At 38.4% G+C, this 16,837-nt stretch overlaps 1 long non-coding RNA gene across 1 annotated transcript; it reads right to left on the minus strand.

The window, feature by feature from the left end:
* Window positions 1-3,193: 3,193 nt before the first annotated feature.
* On the minus strand, window positions 3,194-7,426 carry LOC115926832. The gene is made up of 3 exons (XR_004065287.1): window positions 6,923-7,426; window positions 5,575-5,725; window positions 3,194-4,445 (listed from the first exon to the last, which is right to left on the minus strand). It is a non-coding gene; the product is annotated as an uncharacterized LOC115926832 (long non-coding RNA).
* Window positions 7,427-16,837: the final 9,411 nt, after the last annotated feature.

Raw genomic sequence — 16,837 nt, forward strand, 5'->3', positions numbered from 1 at the left:
ATTTGTATATTTTTGAACGCAGAAATAAAATCAATCAAACAAACAAACACTGTACGCCGTACGTAAAAGATCGGGATGGACCTCATCAACAAACTGGATTTGTCAATCCAGGGCAGCACTGTTCACATCGAGCGCGTCGAAGCCGACATGCAGCGAGGTCCGTTATCACCGAAGTTTCACAAGCTGTTCGCACCAGGTATGGGGAAAGCGTGAAACTTCAGGATACAAGCATCGAGATCAAACAAATTAATGTATACATGGAATATATCAGAACACGAAATAGAGTGAGAAAGATAAATGGAGAGGATAAGGAAAAGAAAGGAGGAAAGAAAAGAGAAGCGAAATTGGAAGTAACCAACCTTTCATTCCTACGATCAGCCGAGGCAATCAAGCAAGAAAGGAAAAAGTGTCAGTTTTAAGAGGAACGTTGGAATGGACGAGCTACACAGTTAAAAATTTAGTGAACATGTTGTTTAAAAGTTTAAACAACTGTTGATTAACGGGTGACCTGATCTAAGAGTTGTTTAAAATGTTAAGCAACTCGAGTTGTTTAAAGTTTAAACACTTAGTTGATCAACATTTTGAACAACTTGTTTAAAATCACAATTTAAACAACTGGTGTTGTTTAAAGACGGTTGTTTAAAACGGAGCTGTTGTTCAGTGGGGGTTGTTTACACCAACTGGGTTGTTTAAAGAAAGTTGTTTAAAAAGGAGCTGTTGTTCAGTGGGGGTTGTTTACACCAACTGGGTTGTTTAAAGAAAGTTGTTTAAAAAGGAGCTGTTGTTAAATAATAATAATAATATTGGATTCTTATATAGCGCACGTATCGACCTTGCAAGGTCCTCAAGGCGCTCCAACATTACCCGGCTATGCTAGGCTGCCATAGGACATTAGTTCCGCGGCGGGACTCGAACCGTGGACCTTGTGATCGACAGTCCGGCGACGTTTCCACTCATCCACGACACGTCTACAGCTTGGTTGGCCATGATTTGAAACAAATCTTTTAGCCAACGCGCACTTTACTGGCACGTGACACATGACGTCATATGTAAACAACACTGTCTAAAAGCTCTCGTATAGTAAATAAAGCAGTCATTAAATTTTAAACAGCAAATGTTTAACAAAATTACTTTCGTTTCGAGCAACATTGTTTACAATTTGTTCAACTGTTGTTTAAGATAGTGTACAACTGTAAGTGAACATCACTTTTTTAAGCAGCGTTTTTACTGTGTAGGTCTTGGTAAGATCGTAAATGCAGTTGCAAAGAACATCGCTTTGCCTACTAAGGGCAGCATGAGTACCATGGTTGGTACACCAGACGGTAGGATGGCAGTGGGAAGCTGTTTTGGTGGCGTGGAGATCTTCTCTGCTGATGGTCAGCTCCAGCAGACAGTTTTCAAACATGTTAAGATTCGTGGAGTAGGGTTCTTCTCTGATGATCGGTTTGTTATACTTGATACCTTTGGCACTATCACGCTGTACACACTAGAGCAAACAAAGTTGAATGTAATGTTTGAGACTCTGAGTAACGATGAAGGTGGATTTGCTCACCTCACTGTAGACGGTGATAACCAGATCTATGTTAGCTACACGAAAACCCACACGATCCAGGTTTTCTCACCAGCAGATGGGAAGGCGATCAGGGAGATACCATGTGATGAGTCCCAGATAACAATACGACGTTACGCCAACGTGGGGCCAACGTAAGCTGTTACGTTGGTCCAACGTCGCCAACATGATGTTGGGCCCACGGCTTTCTTGCCGGCGGGCCAACGTTGGCCCGACAGTGACAAAATGACATTAAGCCAACATCGGGCCAACGTTATGCCGACCCCTATCCGACCATATGTGCCGATGTCCTCCCGACATTGAACCAACGTTATGCCAACCTCTTTTCCACCGTATGCCGACGTCTTTCCGACATTGGACCAACGTCGTCCCAACCCTTTTTTAACCATGTGCCGACGTACGACCAACGTTATGCCAACCCCTATCCCACCATGTGCCGACGTTGTTCCGACATTGGATAAACGTTATGCCAACCCTTATCCCACCATGTGCCGACGTCTCCTCGACATTGGCCCAACGTTATACCAACCCCTTTTCAAGCATGTGCCGACGTCTCCACGACGTAGGGCCAACGTTATTCCAACCCCTATCCCACCATGTGCCGACGTAGTTTCGACATTGGACCAACGTTATGCCAACCCCTATCCCACCATGTGCCGACGTCGTGGGCTGTTACGTTGCGCCATCGTCGCCAATGTGATGTTGGGCCAACGGCTTTCTTGCCGGCGGGCCAACGTTGGCTCGACAGCGACGAAATGACATTAAGCCAACATAGGGCCAACGTCCCCCCGACGTATGACCAACGTCATGTCAACCCCTATCCCACCATATGCCGACATAGGACAAACGTAATGCCAACCCCTTGTACACTATGTGCCGACGTCTCCCCGACGTTGTCCTAACATAATGCCAACCCTTTTCCCACCAAGTGCCGACCCCTCCTCCACCATGTGCCAATGCTAGACCAACGTTAAGCCAACCTCTTCTCCACCATTTGCCGACGTAGAAGCAACGTTATGCCAACCCGTATCCCACCATGTGCCGACGTTGTACCTCCCCTTTCCAGTTCATGCCAACATCCTTCTGACATTACCAACACCAACTCAAAAACATATTCACACCAACATCAGTCGTCCGTTCATAAGAACATCGTCAAGATCATACTACATCGGACATGTACAATCATTCAAACACATGCATCACAACGTGACAAGGAATAGCCAAGTAGTTTAAGATTGGATTAAATAAATAAACAGAGCAAAATCCACAAAATGAAGATAGTAACAATTTCATCAAAATTAGACTGAATTTGAGAAAAGTTCATTATAGAACTCGACTTAGATCCCTCTGGAAGATATGTATAATAACAATATTGAAGCAAGAGGGACATGTTATTTTAATTTCGTCATGTCTATTATCTTGTACATTTTAATCACTATCAAAACTTGATAACAACTTATTTGTCCCATTTTAATGAAAAGTTCACCATCTTGCTTCTTAGAATTTGCTCTGAATACACCCCCCTCCCTCCAAAACAAAAGAACAAGGAAAATAAACTGATTTTGTGATAAAACATACTTTATTTTATGTGTAATAAACAAACTATTGTAAATGTGAATACAATTATTGTACATCTTTCTTTTGTATTTTCGTTTGAATTCGAAAAAGATGTAAACATAGTTTCAAGTTCAAGGTATCTCAATGTGTCACAATATAGGCCTACTTTCAATGAATGCTAGGACGATAGGAGCTGTTATAAAATGAATTGTCGCTTACACGTAACACAACATAACATACTGAAATTCATTGTACGAATATAATAAACAATCCTCACAACTTCCCGAGTAAAACAAAACAAACTTTCTGGCAGACGAACACGATTGCTTATGACAAGATTCCTCTACATATGTACAGCACAAAAATATAAAGAAATTAATAAAGTGTCCACCATTTGCATACCAAGAACTAGGCAATTAATGTAAACAATGTTCCATAAAAAATAAAAAATAAAATTCAGAGAAATTGCCAACATTTTTTATGCTTAAGCATTTCAGAGATGCTGATACATTTCGTCGCCATATCTATTGTTAACACATCTACAAACTGTTTTTTTAGGAGGGATAGTATACATTGCTTGAATGTGTGAAGTAAAGCAATCGCTAAATGTTTATATAACAAGAGAGGAAATTTGAAAGTGAAGTAAGAAAGAGCAGAGCTTGTAAAGGGAAAAACACAAGTTTCTTCACTCTGATATACCACTTTCAATATTTCTTTAAATTGAGAAGAAGGTAGTGCGAAAAACATTCAGTCACTTAGATATATGAAACATTTTTTTCTTACCTTTGAAATTCTTTATAGCATGCATTTAGTTGACACGTTATACAGGCATTCAAATCAATTACGACCTTCTTCGACTCATGGTATAGCTCTCTTTTTAAAATTGGGCCATTAGTGAAATTTCACCACAATAAATAACAAGTAAAGATGCATAGCACACTATTTAATAACAAAAGTTATTGTTTATGTTTGTGTACAAAACATAATGCCTGCAGAGCTGGCTAGCAAGCACCGTAGCTTGCCTAAGCGGAGATCGTTCTTGATATAACATCACTAATCCTTTGGTCAATCATTCCGAGGAACTCTGAGAATTGTAAGGGGCGGGGTCCACCATTAGATGAGCAACTTGGAGAGGTTTTCAAAAAATTGTAAAAAATATAAGGAGGCATTTATTTATGAAACAATTGTTATTATGTTGCTTTAAAAGGGTCTTGATACAAGACATAAAAGTTTTAATTTCCTAAGGCAATGGACCTTTAAAGAATGGGTTAGTCGGAATCAAAATCTTGTCTAGCTTGTGGTGGTACAACTTCGGCATCTGCGGCAAAAAAAAGAAGAAAGAAACCAAACAAGATTTAAAAGCAGATCATGGAAACATCACCTTGAAATAGTACGGATATTAATCAAATAGTACGGCATTCAAGGGAAGTAGTCCTGAGTGGCACATCCTCCCTAGTTTTGATGACATTTCATGGATAGAAGTACTTTGTCATGAAAATAACTTCGTTCAAACTTTAGAGCGAATGACCCAGACGTATGGAAATTAGAAAGGAATGGATTTCTTTTATTTTTGTCTTGTTTAATTAGAGTAGCATCAAACACTCTTCTTAACAAAGGAAATATACATTTGAGGTAAAATGGCAGTAACATTCTTCAATAGAAAGAACCAATTTATAGTATCTGTTTGCTCAGTGTTGAGATGCTTGATTGATAACAGTTTAAAGCCCCTCTTAAGTGTTGGATCCCAAAATTAGCCAAAGAATAGATGGCACAATCTCACTTAAATGGTATGATGTAAAAGAGGATGTCATTAACACCTGGACACTTCTGCAAATAGAATATTGCCCTAACAAATGTGTTTGAAGTAGAATATGGATGAAAGAATACAACATTTGCGTTTTCTGCATACAACACAAAACCCTTAGTTAGTAAGTTTGTATTCTTTCTAATTTTAGGACAAATGTTTGAAGAAGAGTGGCATTTTCTTTCACATCATTATAACATTGAAGTGAAATGTGATGCTCCCAATATTTTTTTTAGTATTTATGTAAGCTCCCAATACTTGAGAGAGCTCGAGGGGCTTCAAAGTAGAAACAAAAACACAAAGCTATATCGTTAGTTGCTTATACAAGAAACAAATCAATTGACTGTGTTTTGTTTTTTGTGGCACCCTGCATTCAGAATTGTTTCCAAAAAAATACTGCTATAAGCAGTATTTCATGATTTGTTGTTGTAGAATAGTTTTGTAAGTGATCACAATGCAGTTTCTCAATATAATCAGGAAAAATATTCTAGCATCCGTTAGCAGCTATGTCCTACACAAACGTACATTAATCCAGTACATTTGTACTTTGTGTGCAGGGCACAACTATAACGAATACTAAGAAGTGCTATCCTGTCTACATGTATAACTAAATACAAAATGAATAAAATGCCAAATGACATACCCATATTTCTGAATGTTGAGGTCAATAGGGTCGTTGGGGTCGACAGTGTTCTGGAGGTTGATGGGGTCGATGTCGAAGGGGTCCTTGGTGCTGTTGATGCTGTTCTGGATGATCGAGGTAGGGGTAGCTGGATCTGAACGGGTAGAGGAATCTGGAATTTGTTGTGAAGTTGACGATATGAAATGCAGGATTTAATATTTAAATTTCAGAATTGTAGGGATTATGGGAGAAAAAAGTATCGGGATTTGGAAGAGCTATATAGAATTGAATGTATTAATAAAGAACGTCAGAATTTTAAAAATAAATAATTAGAATATTTACCTTCAGTTCAAATTATAGCAATTTAATATACATGTGCATAAACAATAAAAACTAATTTGAAAATGAGAATAAAAATGCAGCAATAATCAAATTTGTGAATGAAAATTGTGAATGAAAATTATGGGATCGATCAGTGTTACCCCCGCCCCCCAATATTTTCCTATTTACTATTTGATCAAATTGAGGTTCTGGGCCAATTGCGACTTTAAATGATTGCAAATGCTAAAATGAGGGTAATTCCCACCAGCTACCTCTTTCACATCACACTCACAATCTACTAAATGTGTTGATACAAAGTTCTTGCATATTTTGGCAGACTTGGCACCCTTGTAAGATTTCAGGAGGCTAGAAACATGTACTAGCGGGATATCTTAATTCACAGCTCAATCTCGTAATTTATTCCTTTTCGAACTGAATCATCATCAGCATATATTGAGCTACTACAGAGTATAGTATAGACCTACTTCTAAATCTGAAAGTATCAGAGACTATAATATCATTTAGATATATGCATAAAAAAATGATGCGTCTTCCCATTCAGCTCTATTTGATTCAATTGGTCTTTCCAACAATGCATCAGCACCTTCAACACTTGTAACACCAACAGATTCACAATCATTTGATTCATGGTCGATATTGCATATTGGGATGAACATCGATCATCACTGTCACGGACGCTGCAACATGATGCATCAATACATCACCTAGGCCTAACTCTAAGTCAGGAACATATTAACATTTATCACGGCAAACACTCAATGCATCTGATGCCGACACTTCGGCCCCCATCATAGCCATCACTCACACTTCAATTGCACGCAGCGGGTGTGCATAAGCGTACGCCGAGCGGTACACTAGCTCGTACTCACTTTCATTTGGACAGGGAATTATCAATGATTACTTTAACAATTTCTCATGCTATTTCCCTCGCTTTGTGACTGGGAGTTCTCACACTATACAATTTATCAGTTTCACGCGACATGCTCACAAAAATAACGTTGAAAGAGAAAGAAAATCATTCATTTACCATGCAGTGTTGGTATTCCCCGGCAACTGATCCAGACAAATGGACAGGATATGGCTGACGTACGTTGCAATTGCATGAGCACATGGGCATGCGCACGCATGCAATTTTTTTTACCCGGATGTAGCGGTACTAGGTCGTATTTGCTACGTTGGCCCAACGTCATATAGCCAACCAATATATACATGCACTATTTATCAGTAAAGATGGAGACGATATAGACCAACGTTAAGCCAAGGTTGGCCCCCGGGTTGGCCCAACGTCGCGTATATTAGCCAACATATATCCACCATTTCTCAGTAAAATTTGAAACGATGGACCAACATTGAGCCAACGTTAATAGCCAAACGTCGAATAGCCAATTAACAGCCACAATTTATCAGTAATAATTGAGACGATGGACCAACGTTCAGCCAACATTGGCCCAACATCGAATGGCCAGCCAAAAGCCAACATTTGAAATTTAAAATTGAGACGATGGACCAACGTTCAGCCAACTTTAGCCCAACGTCGAATAGCCAACCAATAGCCACCATTTATCAGTAAAAATAGTGACAATGGACCAACGTTCAGCCAACATTGGCCCAACGTCGAATAGCCAACTAATAGCCACCATTTATCAGTGAAAATGGCGACAATGAGCCAACGTTAGCCCAACGTCGAATAGCCAACCAAAAGCCAACATTTATCAGTAATAAATGAGACAATAGACCAACGTTCAACCAACATTGGCCCAACGTTGAATAGCCAACCAATAGCCAACAATTATCAGTGATAATTGAGACGATGGACCAACATTTAGCCCACATTGGCCCAACGTCGAATAGCCAACCCAAAGCCACCATTTATCAGTGAAAATGGCGACAATGGACCAACACTGAACCAACAATAGCCCAACGTCGAATAGCCAACCAAAAGCCACCATTTATCAGTGAAAATGGCGACAATAGACCAACGTTCAGCCAACATTGGCCCAACGTCGAATAGCCAACCAATGGCCATCATTTATCAGTGAAAATGGCGACAATGGACCAACGTTCAGCCAACATTGGACCAACGTCGAATAGTCAACCAATAGCCACCATTTATCGGTGAAAATGGTGACAATGGACCAACGTTCAGCCAACATTGGCCCAACGTCGAATAGCCAACCAATAGCCACCATTAATCAGTGAAAATGGCGACAATGGACCAAAGTTCAGCCAACATTGGCCCAACGTCGAATAGCCAACTAAAAGCCACCATTTATCAGTAAAAATGGTGACAATGGACCAACGTTCAGCCAACATTGGCCCAACGTCGAATAGCCAACCAAAAGCCAACATTTATCAGTGAAAATGGCGACAATGAGCCAACGTTAGCCCAACGTCGAATAGCCAACCAATAGCCAATATTTATCAGTGATAATTGAGACGATGGACCGACATTTAGCCAACATTGGCCCAACGTCGAATAGCCAACCCAAAGCCACCATTTATCAGTGAAAATGGCAACAATGGACCAACATTAAACCAACAATAGCCCAACGTCGAATAGCCAACCACAAGCCACCATTTATCAATGAAAATGGCGACAATGGACCAACGTTCAGCCAACATTGGCCCAACGTCGAATAGCCAACCAATAGCCACCATTTATCAGTGAAAATGGCGACAATGGACCAACGTTCAGCCAACATTGGACCAACGTCGAATAGCCAGCCAATAGCCACCATTTATCAGTGAAAATGGCGACAATGGACCAACGTTCAGCCAACATTGGCCCAACGTCGAATGAGCCAACCAATAGCCACCATTTATCAGTAAAAAATGGCGACGATGGCCCAACGATTAGCCAACGTTGGCTTGCCGACTGCGACCCTGCCGACCATGGCCGACGTTGGCCCAACGCCGTATTGTTATCTGGGAGTATATACCTCAGCAGATTACTACTTATAATGATAACCTGGTCGTCAAATCCTGTGAAACATTACGATTGATTGACAAGCAAGGTGTTGTAAAATATAAATTAGCGAAATTAGTTGATCACCTATACGCTGCTGTGTCTCAAGATAATACAATCTTGATTGCCACAAGGGAGCACGACGTAGGTTTGGTCAGCATTGATGAGTACACTAACGAGCTAAAGCATGTCCAGAACATCGTCAATAATTACAAGATTGAGAAGCCTGAGAGAAACTGGTACTATCTCCAGCAGTACCGATCAGGAGAGATCGCTTTCTGCACTACTAATAGACTCTATATATTCCACTGAAAATAATGGATGACTCATCCTTACTTGCACTGTATGATATACCACTGTCTTCAGGCCCGTAGGAAGAAGTGGGGGGGGGGGGGGTGCGATGTCTCCGAACGGACCTATTTTTTCTGGTTTAAATAAGCACGCTGAAAAATTTAGAGTAACATAATATTTCATTAAAAAACAGACCCATGCCCGGCTATTTTTTTTCAAAAACATCCAAAAGGCCCGGTGTTTCTGTGACTTTATAAAGTGTAAAGATCTATAACATCCAATGGAGTCAGTTATATCTCGAACTTGGTGAATTTGAGTTTTCGAGACTGTTTCAGAAATTATATTCCTAAATCATGTCAGATCAATTTGAATAATTGAACCTTTTTAAAAAGTAAGCTTTCTTTTGATATACTTCGGATGTTTTTTATCTTTCAAGATTTTGTTGTTGGTGATGACTCTACACGTGAATCTGACTTTTTGATATATGTTGTACATCATGTAGACACAATGTAATTATGGATTAAACGATTGTTTTACAGTAGGAGATAATCATCATAGTAATAGACTCTATATGTATTGCCGTTTAATACAATGACTAATTTTCCTTTATTTTCTACAATGCATTTCAGATCACTGTCCGATTATTGAATCATGAGAGGAAATGCCACGTTTTCATGATAATGTTTACTTCTTACAATATCTCTAGTTGTGTAAGAAAGAGTTCAAGAGTTTTGAAAGTCGACCTATTGATTGCATGATATATGTTGCAAAAGTATTGTAAAACCAATCGTCAAAATAAGGGTTAATTTTTTTTATTTGAAGGACTCTGATATATTTTATGTATTCTATGTTTATTTTCCGTCTGGCAAAGTACATGGGAGAAATGGCATAGAACTCAATTGTCGGATATACCCGATTCATTTATTCACTTTTTTGAGATATTTCATTTCGTATGTGTTTTTTTTTCTTCTGTCTATAGACGTTTCTGTCAATCCTATCTAATCCCATAAAAAGAAAATATTTTGTATCAGAAAGGAATCTCACTAACTTCAACGAATGCAGAAAAATTGGTCTTTATAAGTTTTAGAAAAATCTGAAAATTCGTGATTTTACAGCTATATGTACTCTATGTTCGCTTTGTACTAAAGATTTCATTAAACATGCCCAAGCAGTTTTGTTGTCATACCTAGGGCCGAAATTTGAAATTGTTAACACGTTCTTTTTAAGTCCTCCTGTTTTTATAACACGTACACTATCATCAAAACTATTTTTTGACATTTTCCATATAAAAGAAATTGAGAGGCGATCGCATTTGGTGTTGCCTATTCATAGAGGGGCATTTCAATTACATTAATTGCAATGACGACCTTCGTCATTGCCTTGTTTTCGTTCACATTCTGCCCCATTAATATTCTCCTTTTCCTCCTTTTCCTTTTCCTTATCGTCAGGAAATCGCATTCGTTTTGCACGTAATGTTTGTTATTCCTAGTTAGGTGCTTTTCTCATGTCCTTTTCCTTTCACATTTCATAGGCATAGTCTCTAACATCCCTTCAAGGTCACTACATTCTTCGATTTTCGAAATCACTCATGCATAACCGTCCAGGCGCCATTTTGTCCGTTTCTGGTCCATTTTAAGGCCTTTCTTTCTTCCTTCCTATCTCCACTATCCTAGATCCTACACATTTCTAACAAATTCCTCTAGATAGTCTAAGAGATGTTCTTTTATCTGCGACGTATAACCTGCCCTTCAAAATGCCATCTTCATACTCAAAATTCAAATCTGAAACCGACTCCGTCAACTATCTCTCAAATTCTTGAAAAATTGACACCTAAATAATCTAAAACTGCCATAACTTTCTCATATAAATTCCGTTTTGTATTTAAATCTCACAGTATCCTTATCTCATAATTGCACATAGCCATGCCAAATTTCACGCTCCAATGACTTTGCACAACATAAATAGCGCCCTCTAAAGTTCTGGGAATTGGCTTTCTCTCTGTGGCCGTATCTCCATAATGGCTTGGCAAACCCGTACCCTTTTTTGGATTTAGATACTTGAAGATATGCCCTTTCCAGCCATATACAAAATTATATACCCTATCACTGACCAAATTTGAGAAAATTGCCCTCCAAATTCGCCATTTTCAAGAAAATTGCAAAATAACTTCAACTTGCTCTAAAATTACGATCCTTTGACCTACGTCAATAAAACTTGGCACACACATGTATTTATATACGTGACAACTGTCCGCAAAGTTTGGTAAAATTTGATTATGTCAGCGCAAAGTTATCTCAAAAAATGATGTATTTACTATGCATTGCGTGATAGCGCGTTAAATGCGTGCAATACATTGCGCGAAGATAACAATGGTGTCAAACTGACCGCAATGAAGTGCCCTTTCGAATGATACCAAGTATAGTATATGTTCACACAGAAAATTGTGAATAAATCGCATTTGAACAAAGATCACTACACGAATTCCGCCGAGTTTCCGCCCGAATCTAACACGTATCGGCTATGACGTCATTTTTTCAGACTGCTTTTCGCCCCTTAAACGTCCTTTTTTTTCCTTGAAAATTTGCAGTGACATGCCGAGTTCCAATACGCAGGGCACCTCATGGCCGGATTTTTAAAATTGGTCAATGTGGCTATTTAAGACGCCATTTTGTCCTATAAATCTATTTTACATCACGTGTTTCGATAGGATTATCATGGGAAAAAAGAGAGTGGTTTACAATAACATTCATGAAATTCTCTTTCTAATGATACCAAATACGGCTCATAAAGAGACATAAAGAGAGAGAGAAAAAACAATTTAACTCCGGTCATAATACAGATCCTGTACGTTTTCCGCTCATGCATTACACGCATTGTCTATGGGGCATATCGGGTTCACGCTTTTGACCCCCAGAACGATCTTTATTGCAATGACGAACATGCACCAAATCCCCTTGGTTTTTGCACGCAGTGCTTGCGAGCCCTTTCCACGTCCTTTCCCATATCCCAATTTCTTTCAAACTTCGTAGGCATAGTCACTACCATCCCATCAAGGTCACTGTTGAGGCCTTTCTTTCGCCCTACCTATCTCCAATATCACAGAAGCTACAGACTTCGTACAAATTGCTCTGGATAGGGCGAGAGAAGCTCTTTCGTTTGACACGTAGAAACATGGCGTCATTGCACGCACATCGTTGTGACACGATTGCATTTCTAGTTTCTTCTTGTTTTGTTTAGACTTATTCCCCGTTTCTTACGTTTTCTGCATCAACATGATGTCAGGTGTACTTCCCCTTGTATTATCTATCCCTGTTATTTTGAAAATAGTATAGTATTAATGACTGCTTTGAGAGAAATAGTTGTTTTTATACGCTCAAGGGAAGGTTAGAATTGTGCTATTGCCCGAGGCGTGCCGAGGGCAATAGCCCAATTGTAACCTTCCCGAGAGCGTATAAAAACAAATATTTCTCGAATATTAAAGCAGTCATTAATACTTTTATATGCCGAAAACAAAAGAGTCAACTAATGACACCACCTTGGCCTTTCTATAGTTTATCTGCACGGTTGTTTTTTATGAGAGTATCTTTGAGAGTAGACTAGATCTAGATTCTAGTCTAAGCAAGATATTTTTACAATTTTGGGGATGGGCCGGCCCTGTGGGGAAATAGGAGAAGAACCTGCCTCTTCATATGACACCTCACTTATTGAGTATCACTTTCAGGATCACAACAGATAAAGGTTTGAATCCCGAATTGAAAAAAAAAACTTTACTTTTTTGCATGGTCTTGCAATGCACGTAGACTGCACGTAGACTGCATTGCGTACAATCTCTATGGGAATAATTTTAACACACAACATCGGGTGCGCGATCAGACACCCTGGCAACCGTTCTTTGAGAGTAGACTAGATCTAGATTCTAGTCTAAGCAAGATATTTTTACAACTTTGGGGGTGGGCCGGCCCTGTGGGGAAATAGGAGAAGAACCTGCCTCTTCATATGACACCTCAATTATTGAGTATCACCTTCAGGATCACAACAGATAAAGGTTTGAATCTCGAATTGAAAAAAAAAACAACTTGACTTTTTTTCATGGTCTTGCAATGCACGTAGACTGCACGTAGACTGCATTGCGTACAATCTCTATGGGAATAATTTTAACACACAACATCGGGTGCGCGATCAGACACCCTGGCAACCGTTCTTTGAGACTTAATTGAGAGTATACTAGATCTAGATTCTAGTCTAAGCAAGATATTTTTACAATTTTGGGGGTGGGCCGGCCCTGTGGGGAAATAGGAGAAGAACCTGCCTCTTCATAATGACACCTCACTTATTGAGTATCACCTTCAGGATCACAACAGATAAAGGTTTGAATCTCGAATTGAAAAAAAAAACTTTACTTTTTTTGCATGGTCTTGCAATGCACGTAGACTGCACGTAGACTGCATTGCGTACAATCTCTATGGGAATAATTTTAACACACAACATCGGGTGCGCTGACAACTAGATCTATTTTCGTCTAGAGTCTATACGTCTATGCTTTTTCAGCAACTAAACGACCATGTTTATGGATAATTTCACGTACCCTTTTTGTTGTTCGTGCTGTCAGCGAGTCTTGCATTTGATAAGTTGAAATCTTGGGAGAGATTCTTGAGCCATTTTTGTCTTGTTTGGAATTGTCTTGTCTTGTATGAAAATACCGACCAATTTTTCGCACACATACGGTATCCTCGATCGCTCAAACCATTTTTTAACATGTAAACCTATGGGGTAACCATGGAGACTGACCTATTTTCCCAATAACCATGGTTATTGGAAAAATAGGTCTGTTTTAACCATGGTTACTGCGAATTTTCGGGAACAGTTAAAGTTTATGAATGCAATTTCGACCAATCAGATTGCTGGATTACTTAAGTGAGGTATATAATGTGCATTAGTATCCACCGGGAATGCTGTTCATTTCAGAATGTTCTTATATCCATAACTTATTATTTGTCATGCACTGTAATGTATATTTTGTCGTGGTAGGAATGTTGTATTTTGTAATCTAATAATTATAATCTGGTACATACACTGAACTCTTTCTTATTCAGGTCGGCCACTCATTAATGTCACTTCCTTTCTGGCTGCTATCTATCAAGCAATTTTGATATTTTTGTACCAATGCATATACATATATTCTATTTTTTTCAGTAACAATATATTATTCCATGTACACGTATGTATGTTGTTCTTTAATTGCAATGATGAATTGAATTCGGTTGAAACAGAGTTATAGTTATTAATTCGGCATTTTAAAATTATTAAATGTATTTTGATGACATGTACAGGTATTTACAAAACAGGATATGAAACTTCTAGTGTCTACGGGATTATTTGCGGGGGGGGGGCACAATTCAAATTATCTGATATACATCCCCCAAAGAGTAATTTCGTCAACTTTAATAGCGGGGGGGGGGGGGCGTGCACATGTGTGTATAAAAGGGGGCAGCAGTTGTTACGCTAGAGGCCGGGAGCTTGTTGGGAGCATTGTTGTACCACTGTTTTATATTAATTTGTCCTCTGGTTTTTTATGCAGATATAATGTCTGCAATGTGATCAAGTCGTTATTCCGTCTTTCTCATTAAGCACGTATATAACCTTTCTCCTTACTCCGTGTAGATTGTTTAACTTTTTTCTGAATATTACACAATATACAGTAGCCACAGTAGCAACCCAAACTTTCACGAGGTATTATAAATACTTTTATTTTGTTTCTAAATAAATTTTGATTCGCATCGAATTCAGTCTGAATTTTACATCCATTTCATATTTCGTACAGTTGAAATCGCATTAAAGGGCAATACAGCTTTATTAATAATTCAATTTTTGGAAGCAAGAAATGAGAGAAACAGAATGAAGAACGTTTGAAATAAATAGGGTAAATTTGATGTACAAAAGTATCAAAGGGGAAAAGGGGGGAAAGGGGGGAATTTACTATAACGAAATAGAGTAAAATGAGCGCCTATCTGAGCACGCCTCTGACTAAAAATACATTTTGAATTGCAGATTAGTATAGGTCCTCTTAACAAAAATAGACTCCCAATCTTGTAGGTTGACAAATTGACATGGTTGTGTTGAAATAAATTTGTAAGTTGTCCGGCGCTACGTCACAACCAATTTGAATTGGCCATACGTAACGTGATTATAAACTTGAAATAAAATATTCATGAATTTGGTACGTTTTGTAAAATTTTATTCAAACTTTCCTCAGTCTGCTTCTCTAAATCTTCTGCTTTATTGTACAGTAGTTTGCTATTAAGGTTGGATTGCCCTTCAAAATTTAGTGTGGTTTTGGAATTACTAATAAAGTTAAATGTTGGAAATGTTTTCAGGCTAGCAAGCTTTCGGAATATCATAAGAACTATGTAACACGTTTATTTTGTACATCTTGTAAAACTAAAGAGAGGAATTGTGAGATACATGTTTATGACAAAATATACAGGATAATTCGAGGAACATAGATGATTTAGACATTAAAAGATAGAATGAAGGAAATAAATGATTTTAGAGAGGATGAAAGGGAAGAAGGGATGGTCGAAATAAACATTGAACAAGATGAGTAAATTCGAATGCTTAGTGGATGTGTGGGGGCTTTTATGAACAATAAGCATGTGTTAGAGAAAACAAGAATGTGGGTCAATTTTGGAAGTGGGTGAGTGCGTGTGTGTGCTTATATCATTTGTATTTGTTTTTAGTTTCATTCTTGTTAATTTTTAAAGATATCTTTAAAATCTGAAACTGAATTCCCTTGGAGATTGTGGCGTTTCATCTGACTGTTGTTATATTGCCTACACCGTGACCCCGTATCGCTAAAACCAAAGGCAAAAATTAGAAGTACATGTGTCTCCATGATCTTCATCAAAAGAATTCAAGCACATATTACATGAATTGGTCAGTGTTTAAACATTTTCAAACTTAGACAGGGGACTCAATAACAGTAATGAAGGACCTGAAGTCAGCGTGACATCGCATTTAACCCCCTTTTTAATATATAAATCTGAAAAATGACAGTTATGACACTGCCTCCTGTTTCCCTTGTTTTTCTTCTAAAAATTTGAGAGAAGAAAATGAGAGTTTTTTTTTTCTCTTCTTGCCTTCATTGTTGGCAAATTTCATAATCTGGGTATCGTTTTTTTTTATTATTAGAAAATTGTTTTGAAAACTACACTAGTTGGAAAATTTTGCTTTATTACCCCATCATAAATGGAATAGGGATGCCCCAGGACTTACATTATGGACCCATTGCAAGAGACAAATGCTATTTTGTATACGGCAGATAGATTTATTCTAGAAAACATTCGTAACATTTACATATTCATATTTAGTAGATAATTTCGTGTATCATATCTCCATGAAGTTACAAGGATAGACTGTGGCAGGCATGCCGATATAGATATTCAAACATTTCATGTCGACCCAGAGAGATACATGTACACCAATTATTGTACATTTACGGAGTTACAGAACTATTAATTTAGACATTACTTACTAACCCGACAAAAGAAAGTGAGAAAAATAGTTGAGAGTTACAAAGGGGAACATGATCAGCTCATCACTTATTGTGAAAAGAAGATAGTTACAGTGGTCTGGACATGTAACAAGAAGGAAGAATAGCTTGACAAACACTATATTGCAAGAAGGAAC

This window comes from Strongylocentrotus purpuratus, unplaced genomic scaffold (assembly GCF_000002235.5).
Source record: "Strongylocentrotus purpuratus isolate Spur 01 unplaced genomic scaffold, Spur_5.0 spur5_scaffold_2, whole genome shotgun sequence".
NCBI lineage: Eukaryota > Metazoa > Echinodermata > Echinoidea > Camarodonta > Strongylocentrotidae > Strongylocentrotus > Strongylocentrotus purpuratus.